This window comes from Leiobunum rupestre, chromosome 8 (genome assembly GCF_980474605.1).
Source record: "Leiobunum rupestre chromosome 8, qqLeiRupe1.1.hap1, whole genome shotgun sequence".
Lineage (NCBI taxonomy): Eukaryota > Metazoa > Arthropoda > Arachnida > Opiliones > Sclerosomatidae > Leiobunum > Leiobunum rupestre.
In genome coordinates, this window is record NC_143391.1 from 36,643,108 (window position 1) to 36,654,673 (window position 11,566).

General features: G+C 31.3%; 1 long non-coding RNA gene across 1 annotated transcript; it reads left to right on the forward strand.

Annotated features, from left to right (window-relative positions):
* The first annotated feature begins 1,734 nt into the window (after positions 1-1,734).
* On the forward strand, positions 1,735-6,500 carry LOC149933317 (uncharacterized). Its single transcript, XR_016472792.1, has 3 exons — positions 1,735-4,689; positions 5,473-5,535; positions 6,399-6,500. It is a non-coding gene; the product is annotated as an uncharacterized LOC149933317 (long non-coding RNA).
* Positions 6,501-11,566: the final 5,066 nt, after the last annotated feature.

An 11,566-nucleotide genomic window follows, 5' to 3' on the forward strand; every position in this document is an offset into this window, starting at 1 on the left:
ATTTCAATTTGTATACACATTATTAGTTGATATTAACTTGGTATTAAGTAGGCTCAAGTTGTCAGCATATTTCAAGTTACTAGTTGAAGGGGTAATGAGTTGTTATTCAGTTGGTAGGAAAATACTTCTTTTGCTAAGTTTGTAATTAGTTGGTTTTTAGTAGTCAGGAAGTTACATATATTATTTTTAAGTTTGTTTTAAGTAGTTAAATGTAAATGTCGATTCTGGTTTAGTTGGAAATAAGTTGATTAATAAAGACGATTTAAGTTATTTTTTAGTAGGCATTTGTCCCATATACAAACTGAAAACCAAGTTGAAATACAAGTTGTTGTAAGTGGTTTTAGCCAACTTATTTTTTGGTAAGGGATGTTCAATGGAATTTGTAAATTTTTTATGAACAACTAAATTTTTTTTAATATTTTATATGCATTAAAACTAAACTAAGTTTTTGAAACTAAGCACAAATTTATCAAAGATAAATAACAAAGGCTTACATTTGATTGTATAGTTTTCTCAACCTAACCACTGTTTGAACTCATTTATTCCATGTATCTTTAACCCAAACTAAACTACCAGAATCGACATTTACATTCAACTACTTAAAACCAACTTAAAAATAATATATGTAACTTCCTGACTACTAAAAAGCAACTAATTACAAACTTAGCAAAAGAAGTATTTTCCTACCAACTGAATAACAACTCATTACCCCTTCAACTAGTAACTTGAAATATGCTGACAACTTTAGCCTACTTAATACCAAGTTAATATCAACTAATAATGTGTATACAAACTAAATACAAACTGAAATCCAACTTATTTTTTGGTAAGGGTGGGACCATGTAAAAGTGTTAACACTACGCCGGTTCCAAAAAAACCACTTTAAATACATGTACATGTAGTTCTGTTTTTATGCGCATATTATTGACATTTGAATTACGATCTTTTAAAATAGTCTTAATATAATCTTCGTAACTATAATAGTGAACGTCTCTAAAAAATTTGTTCAACAAGGCTGAGAGATCAGAAGACGCGGCGGTGTCACGTTGGCTCATCTTTGGTAATGTGTGGTATTCTTTCAACAACTCGCACTTAAATCGCGACATTAACTCATTATTGCACCAACACGAAAGCGTAAAATAACGAGTTTTGAAATTGCAGGCAGGAAAAAAAATTGGCACTATGATCACAAAAAACTGTCTTATTCCAACCCTTACCAAAAAATAAGTTTTATTTCAGTTTGTATACACATTATTATTGATATTAACTTGGTATTAGGTAGGCTCAAGTTGTCAGCATATTTCAAGTTACTAGACCACTTATTTTTTGGTAAGGGATTTAAACAGGTGTCCGAGTTAGAATGCTTAGGAGAGTGGTCGCAAGCCCTTCATGCCACGCGAGCCAACAGCTCCCTACACTCACTATTACCGTTAACCTCTGCAAATTTTTATTGCAAGTCTAGATACTGCTACCCTAACAATTTTAGTTAGCTCAATAATTCCACCTCTGTATGACTACTACTTTATTGCTCCGCAAAGACTACTAAACTTAATATACTACAAAATCAATTAAATGCAATCTGTAAAACTATACTTGGATGTTCACGGAGGTCATCAACTGCAGACCCTTACCAAAAAATAAGTTGTATTTTAGTTTGTATTTAGTTGGTATACACATTTAGTTTGATATAAAGTGGGTTTTAAGTAGGCTTAAGTTCTCAACATATTTCAATAAACAACCCTTACCAAAAATTATGTTGGATTTTATTTGGTATACACATTTACTTAATATTAAGTTGGTTTTTTAAGTAGGCTTAAGTTGTCAGCATACTTCAAAATAATAAGTTGTTATTAAGTTGGTGGGAAAATACTTTTTTCTTTAAGTTGGTAATTAATTAGTTGGTTTTTAGTTCATATTTAGTAAATACCAACTTAAAATCAACTTTTAAGTAGTTCCTAGACAACTTATTTTTGGTAAGGGTAAACACTCTTTCAATCAAAAGCTCTAAGTTAAACATAACAGGCACCTAGCAATATTTATGCATCTTATCTTTAAGGAACTCGCACGGGATTATATTCTAGAATTCTTTCGCATGCCAACTATCATCCATAACTATAATATAAAAAAGAGCCAGCTAACGAAATTTCTTTGTTGAAACACTAAATTATAATTTTCCGGATAGCTCCCTGAACTGTAGGGGAATTAATATGTGTAACAGCCTACCAAATGAAATTCGGGACATTATGGATATGTCTCTTCAAACGTGCAATTTGTAATGCAATAACTAATTTATTCTTCTTATTACTCTCAGTAATGTGTTTCTTGCAAATATGTAAAATATATCAATTTCAGTGCTTAAATTAAATTATCTTGGATCCCTTGGAAATCATCAGCTATGCTGCAGGGGAGATCCTTGTCTGTTGTAATAATTCCTGACAATAAAGTCTTCATTATTATTAAGATAAAATACCAAGCAGTACAAAAATGTGTCATTGCTAGTATGGCTATAATAATAATAATAATAATAATAATATTAATCAGCTAGGCTAATTGTTTTACTTAAGTGTATTATGTGTGCCAAGGTCAACTGGCATAGTAAAACTTGAATTATCATGTAATTTTTTGTGTTCCTGGAAACTTCTACATTCTTAGCCTCTATTTATTAATAATTATTTGCCAGTAAAAGTAAATCGTCATTATATTGGGTACTAAATGCCGTTTTTCATTAACTTTTGATGTGTAATATATGTAATATTTTTATAACAGAGCTAATCAGGTGGTAATCAATTTGAAATGCTTAAGCTTATGCCAAGTTTTCTGGTTTCCCCTTCCGTAAAAACTTTTAGAGGATAATGGTAATAGTAAGTGTAGGGAGCTGTTGGCTCGCATGGTATGAAGGGCTTGCCACCACCCTCCTACGCATTGTAACCCAGCCACCTGATTTAAAGGCATTATAAGTTCCTTGATGACTTGGGCCTAGTTGGTGCCTTGGGTATTAGCTTAACTGATTAAAAAATTGAATAATTTTAAAGCTTAATAAATTAATTTTTTTTAAATGGAAGGTGTTTAATAAGATAGTGAAAAATTATTTAAAAAAAAACTTTGCTTTCACCAATCGCAATAGCCCAAAAATGTTTTCTTCCATAAATAGTAATTATGGAAAATTAAAGCCATATTTCAATAATTAATAATTTTTTATTATTTCACAGTATTGTTTTAAAGCATATTTGTTGAATATAAAGAAAGATAAAATGGAAACGATCTTTATAATGTTAGTAGTGTGTTTTCTTTAAGAATGGAATGTATAGTGTTAGTAACTGGTAGATTTTCTCTTACACTCCACTTGATGTACAAAATTAATCTAGGGCATCTTAATAGATTTTATTATGTGCAAAACTTTTCAATTCATTTCAAAAAAGTAATCAAAACTTATACTGCCAATAATAAAAAAATAGGAGGAAAGTAGCAGACCAAATATTAGAAGTTTTAAGTCTCTTTTCATTTGACCAAATATTAATAACCTTGTAGGATAGAAATATCTTTCAGTTTCCAAATACCTTTCCTAAATGCAGTGTTAAATAATTTTGAAAAATAAAATTGGTGATAAGACGTAAGATTAATAAATAGCTTTTGATGATGTTGTAAGTTCTGAAATTTCATCTTTTTCTAAACCCACTAACTCAATTTATCTGTTTTAAGTTGTTTTTTGTAGCAAAAAATTGTTTAAATTTGTTTTCTTTTTTAGTTTTGAAGCTAATGCTGTAATACTATTTTTAATAATTTATATTAACTCCCCTTAAATGTAATGGTTTTTTACTTTTTGGAAACTGGTACAATATACATTTGTAGTGAAACTGAAAAGAAATTTAGCCTCTAGGTTTTGCAGGAAAAACTATCTACTTTCAAACAGCTATGAAAGTAAATTGATCTTAATTAATCAGTTTATTTTCACTGCGGTCACCATTTAAAATATCTGATCTTTTGGGCTGGATAGTCTTGCCTTGATACATTCCATAGGTCGTCAAATCGGGTGGTGTGTTTCCTTTAGCAATGCCTTGCCATCACAGTGCAGAGGCAACTCATTCTGTGTTCAACACAAACTCTGGGCACTTCGCTAGGAGATTGTTTGTTCTCCCTGCCTTAAGTTTGTTTTTTTTTTGTTTTTTAATGTATTACATGTTCTTTGTGTGAATTAATAAATTGGATTTCTTACTTCTTATGGCAACCGACTTTAAAAACATGTATGTTTTAAAAAATTAAAATTTACTTATGCAAAATATTTTGTGGTTAAATTATTTTTATACAAATAATGTAGTAGCAGAAGTAAATGAACCAAAGTTATCAAAAAAGCGCTCGGAATCGGAGGGCGTTTTCTTAATGAAAATGAGAAAATCGAGTCAAATAAAAGCTAATTTCCATCCCAGTCTTTTGACGCGATAAATTACGCTTGAGAATTGTGGGTATAGCTATTTCTATGTATATAAAATGGTTTCATAAAAACAAAAACTTTTTTTTCGACCTAGGAGCGCGCAAAATTTCCAATTCAAGGTCAAAAGAAGTTGAGTTATCAGCAGCCAGCTGAAAAACAACTAATACTACAAATCTTGCGCTCTCATTATACCTGAAAGAATATTTTTTGTTAGAATATCCACTGAAAAAAAATTTATGGCTATAACTTGAAAGATGCAGGTATGTTTTTATAACTTTTTCTCACTACTTACGTCTAGAGATGTACTCATTGAACCATAAAATGAATGAAGAATTCAGTCATATATCAATTTAGATTGTATAGCTATTTCATTAATCTCATGAATATTTGTGCTATTAGTTATAGCTTGGAACTTAAATGTTTTCAATTAAATGACTTTAGAGGGCTTGCCATTAAGAGGATAATTTTTTTTATAGCATATGGAATAAGGTAAAACCGCCTTCTTTCATCTTGGCAACTAGTACTTCAGTTAGTTTTCTTGAAGCCAATTAGGTTTAGTAGTAGGTAAAAATCTTGTAAATATTAAACTACAGATACATGTCAACTAGTATTTCCAGTTAAAGATAATCTGCAAGGAATCATTGCTGCACCAGCAACACCCTTCAACTGATCAAGTGATAGACTTAGGTATGTTTGTGCAGGAATGAGCACCAGGAAAACATTTTTGAGCAAGCACAGGTCTTGATCAATACCTTAGGTAGTGGAAAGGCCGTAAACTGAGCATTCATATCAAGAGCCTTTAGGGTCATTGTCAGCAATACACTTAGTGAGGTAGTTTGTTTGAAATTGAGCCATAGGAACACGTGAAATGGGTGAGAAGGTTTTCCAAGGAAAATAGAGAAATTTAAACTATTGAAAAATCTCTAGGTATTTACAATTTTTGCATGAATTTAATAATATTTCAGTCTTATCATTACCAGAAGTAAATAACCAAAAGCATCCAAGGAGGGACTTCCCTCTTTCAATTTTATTTTTCTTTCCAGGATGGCCATAACCAGAAGGGGCCAGGGTCTTTCCATATGGTTTTGTTAACTGATGTCATAATGGTCCAACCTTTTTTTACTTTAACACATCATTAGATATAGCAATGAAACTAAGGATTCAAGTTTTAAGCTGAATTTTTTTTGAGTTGTGGAATAGTTCCACATTAGTCTAAATTTTAGCTAAGAGCTAGCATTGATAGCATTCTACCTAGGCCTAATTATTAACAATTAAACTGACTACACAAACTAAAACATGGAAAAAAATAGCTTCAAACGATTAAGCAATAATATATTAGATAATTCTAGAAGAGTTTGTTAAAATGCATGACCTCTAAAAAATCCTTTTCCTTTCATTGTTGATTATATTAAACAATATTATTAGACATACCATCTAATGACTAGGATATATCTTCTGCTAGTCTCAATATTTTTAAGATCGTCATATTAATATTATAGGTCAATTTCTTGAGTTGTACTTCTTCATTTATCAATTGGGGGAACAAAAGTTTTTTGTTTAGTAAGTTTATTGTTATAAGCTTTTACATTTAAAAATATTAGCAAGTCTCTAAGCAAAGTAAAAACTATATATAATTACTTTTGGTAACTACAAATGTTCTACTGCACCTAAATATTGTGAATCGGCTATGCATGGACTGGCTCATTTTTCCCTCAGTATATAGCGTACACTATTTACAATAGCAGTAAATTATATGTACACACTTATAATCTCTAAAGGAAGCTAGTGTGGCTCAAATTATTACAATAGAAACAGGCATGGATTATTTATCAATATGTAAACTTGGCACCACACATGATCCCCATGTCACACAAAAGAACTATAATGTTTTTCATTCAACTTAGTTTAAGCCTTGCCCATTTTCTCCAACTGTACTTGCTATATTTCCTAAAATTCCCTTTGTTTTTAGGTTGATTTACAAAATTCATGAGAAAGATGATGCTATCATGAATTGGAAGTAATGTTTTTTTTAACCAAAGCAAATTGTGCTTCCACAATTAAATTCTGTATATATAAGGCATAATTTTGGCTTAACATGCAAATGAGACTGTACACTCCTTTTAAACTAAATTGTATCGTTATTTTGACCCTTCCCTAAAGCAATGTTTTTTGCCCTTGGAAGAACCTAATAATCTCAGTTGAAATTGTATTCAAAATCCATGGTTTTTGTAAAAATTATTGATACAAACTGTCTTTCGAAATAAAATGTAGATTTCATATCTTTGGATACGGTTTTATTTTCAATTTCTCATACATTGTACAATAGATACAAAATTATAGAAATAAGTTAAATTTTTTATTTTCTTTTTTTGCTATTAGGATTTTTTAATATTAGCTGGAAAATTTATTGAAATGCAAAATTGTTATAATAAACATTCAGTGTGCCCTATATGTGAGCAGTCCATTGCACACATATATTGCACTCTTGAATGTTTATTAGTTTTACTGATATTGGCAGATTTCCGAGGATAGCCAGAGTTCCTACACAGTACTGATGAGCCCCATGGAATCTCTGGCCTAAATTTTGACTTTTGATAAAAAAAATTATAATTTGAAATGTTAGCGCCAACTTTAACCTAAATGGTGCTAAAGAAATGTGTGTTAGTAATAAGTTACGTTCCTCGATCTAAATGTATTTTACTTGACATTTAGTTTCTTTGAAAAACCTTCTGATTCATAAACTTTTTCAAATTCCACTCTATTCCTATTTAGTTCTTTTACGGAAAAATCCTGACCTAGAGAATAATTGTCACTATTAATTGAGGTATTATATACTACTTGTTTATGACATGCTGCGACATTTGATAGCTATATCTGCATGGTGAGGTTGGGGCTAACCCAATTTGTGGATCCAACTTCGGCTTTTCTATAATTGCAGAGCAAAAGGTGCTAAAAAGACTAATTCACCTTAACAAATATCATCATGAGGAGGATTTTACAGTTTATCCAAAGAAAAGTGGGCTTTTTGATTTAACCAGAAATTAATCTTGCAAAAAAACAAATATTTTGAGTTAAACGCGAAAAAGTAAGAAGAGACCAACATTTAGGCCTATGTTTTTAAATGCAAAAAAATATAAACCGCAATTGAAATTGGATTCTTCAAGGTTAAGCCATATGCCTAAAAATCCACTTACATTGGTTATTCACTGAGCTAAAAAGGTAAGTCTTCAGGCCCCAGTCAGGGGTGGAAACTTCCTTATAGAAGTAACTGGCTGCCATATTTCTATGAGAAGTAATCAATCAAGAAATTAACTCATTAATACAGGAACTTGAGCTCATCAATGGAAAATATTTTGAAAAAAGAAGGTAGTTAAATGTGAATTTAACCTAGACAAAAATTTGCCAAATAAAATAATGAAATTTCAAATAAATTTTTTAAAACTAAAAAATAATTTCAATGTCTGAATTTAAGTTGAAAAAAAAGAACTAGGTATTCCGAAAATAATAAACTAATATTTAAGATTTTTATCCAAAACATTTGCATGGCAAAAGAAATAAGCAAGTACAGAATTACCTAGGAATAACATCATCCGTAACATAATAACAATAAGTATTACAATTAACAAGATTTACAACCGAAGTGATTTTCATATTTATTGCGTAATCAAGATGTTTTCTCAGCACAGAGCCCTCTAGTGTCTAAAATATGCGAGACTTCCGCTAAGTCGAAATATCTGGTTTCCAATAGTGTTTCTCGGTGCCATGAGCTCATTTTTTTATCACGTGTGATTCACACCCGGGCTTCAAAGCCAAAGCCCCTTGCAACTCCAGACTGTGCTCTCCGATATTAGGCTTAAATTTTTATCATAAAGTAGTCATCCAAAACTGTAAGTAGCGATCACAGCTTGAAGAGAGTACGTTTCAGTGGCGAAAAAAGGTTCGTTTAGAAAATTAGCATTAAAGCAATAGGAAGTGTCATACTTATTGAAATTCTGTTACTTATGATAACATTAAATGAAGATAAAGTTTGAAAACAAAGAATTAAGATTTCAAAAACTTACTATAAGGTTTGATAATTAAAGTTACAATTTCTTTAATTTGCTCCACTTTTAACGAATCCGCACAACTTTGTTGTTTTTTTCTAAAAGTTTACTGTTTTTACACAATACCAAGAATCTATAAACATATACCCTATAGCTACATATTCAGCCCAATGATGTATAAATTTTTTAAATGTCTTTAATCCAGTAAGCCTCTTAACTTAATTTCTCACCCCCTTTGAGTGTTCTAGTAGAATTAAATTTCAATTTGGATTTTTCAAGTAATATACATAGTCTATAGTTTCCAATTCATATTTGAGGTCTAAATTAATACACACCTATTTACTTGAAAGTTATTTAATAAATATTGTTCATGATAGCATTAATTGTTTACAAATTATTCCTGTGCATTGGCGTACACGCTATTCATACATAATGGTTTTGTGAGAAACAAGCAGACAATGTAGCTCTGCCTCTCAAAAAAATTTTGAAGAAAAGTTCCTATTCCCATGTATATCCATGGAAGTATATTAACCTCATTCTCAGTGGCATAACTAGCATGGGTGACACCCGGGGTGGATATCATGGTGAGGCTACTAGTCTCTAGTTTGTGGAAGTTTTTATTTTTTTCACGGCCTGCAGTGTCACCCCCAAATCACGCCCAGACGGGTGGTACCCAGGGCAGGCCGCCCCCACCCCCTAGCTATGCCACTGCTCATTCTACAGACATATTTCATATTAAATTTGGCCAAACCATGTTTGGGTGTTTGAATCATTTACATGCTTTTGAACAAAAATAAAAAATATCTCAATGTTATTTATTTTAATTTCACCAAAGGTGACCAGCCAGTTTCGTTTCAATGTCCTTTCGTTTCAATGTCCTTTAGCATTATTTTAGTTTAGCTTAATGATTCTCAAACATAGCCAATAATATTAGATTTAATTTTGAATTATTAAAGAAGTGTGAAAATTTTTCACAATTATTATATTGAATAAGTGGAAAATATTAGGATTATATAAGACTTTGCATAACTTAGTAATTAATTGATATTTCTTAATACTGTTGGAAAGTTAAAAAAAATTAAATGACTTATGCGGATTGAACCCTGGTGCAGACACCAACCATAAATTCTTTGGCAAATGCTTCCTTTGCAGTTTCTGAAATGCTTGTACCTTTATCTAAAAAATTCGAAAGATAGTGTACAACAATGTTAATTAAATAAAGATTTTGCATACTCACAATTAATTTTTGGAAAAAATTTGAGGACATAAACTAGCCATACTTCCCATCATAGCATAGTGGTTATTTGATGCATGGACTAATTATAGTACTTCGTGTGAAGTACTATAATTAGTCCATGTTTGATGCGAGTCAGTAGAAGTGTTAAGAAAATGTTTTTTGAAAGGGAAACTAATTCTAAATTGTAAAAAGTAATTAATAAAAACCAAAAACCTTTCAGTGGCAGAAACATAAATGACTCGGTGGGAACAGAAATCATGATGGAGTGAGGAGAGCAGGGTCTGGGGCGCCAAAATATCATTTTTCTATAACATTATTATCTTAAGGGGCGCCAAATTTAAACTCGCCCCGGGCTTAATTTTCGCTAGCTACAGCCCTGGAGGAGAGAGCGGAACCCTAAAATTTTTTGGAAGTGGAATGAACACGGTATTGGGCAGGTGTTATTTTTATCTATAAGATATTATTTCATCTGCATCACAATTTGCATTGCCCTTTAAGTGCAAGAGAAATGAACATGGCTTTGCTAAACCAACTGTATTTTATTTAAAATGGGTAATTTAACTCAATGTGTGGCCCTTGATGTCTTTATATCACCACCATTAAATATAAAAAATGAGGTGCCGCAAGGCAGTGTGTTAGGGTCCCTATTATTCAATATTTATACTGCTAATATTCATGTATGGAGAAAAGTACTGCCCATGAATATGCTTACGATAATTGCCTATATACTATGATCCTATATAATACTGATTTTTTTTTCATCGTTCTGAAGTCAGATCGTATATTTAGTTTCTTACACAATCCATTGTTTAGAAAAACTTCTGTGAAAAACCATATGCTACATTGAGAGGGAGATACAATGGAAAATAATGTTGAAAAACCAAAGCCTCAACTATTACTTAAGACTGACTGCTCATAGCCTGTTCTAAAATAACTAATACACATTCCCCAAACAAGTTTCGAAGTCTAATTTTATATGAAGGTATATTCAAACTAAACTACTGAACAGGTATTAAAATTATCTAATAAAACAATTGAGGTTAAATGAAATGCTCAGCGCAAAATCACAGTGGAGGCCAGCCACGGAAAAATAGTACCATTCAGTTATAATGTCTTACTTAATGAGATCGAAGAGCCCTCTGCTATATAATGTGATTAGCAATGTGCCTGGAGATAATTTTACGGAAAACTTCCTAGGTATTTTAAGATCGATTGAATTTTTTCTTGGTTGGTCAGTTGGTTCAGTTAATAATTTTAATATTATATGCAACAAAGAATGTATAGTTCAGACAATTTTTAGCGTTTCTCTCAATCCACCAAGTTCCCCAAGCTAGTCTCCATCCCTTAGGATGAATTAACTCCCCTGTTTATCATTGGTTTGGTATATTTTACGTACCCTAAAATTATTGAAACAGACTTAGGTTACTTTTTTCCTTCCCCATCTGAGCATAATAATATGACTATGGTGCCTGCAGTTTGTCTCCACATAATTATTATTCCTAAGTATAATTACATATTATTGATGCAACTTTAAGGCAGTAGTTCAGTCATTCTTGTCCTATGAATAGACCCTAAATAAATGCTTGCGTTTTCTTTAGTTTTCAATTATAGATTTAATTATTGTGCCAGATATTGTTGGTTATGACCACACTTCCAAGCTGCATCAATTCTGTTTAAACAGAAGCCCAAATCAGTTTAAAAACACAAGATTTTAGATTGGAAAAGTTTTTACTTCTTTACTAGAGGGATTAATAGGGTGGATTAAATTAGAGTATCTCCCATTATAATTCACAAAAGTAGAGATGAGATGAAACTCAGAGCTGTCGTTTTGTATGGGGGAAATAGGGCAATGCCCTT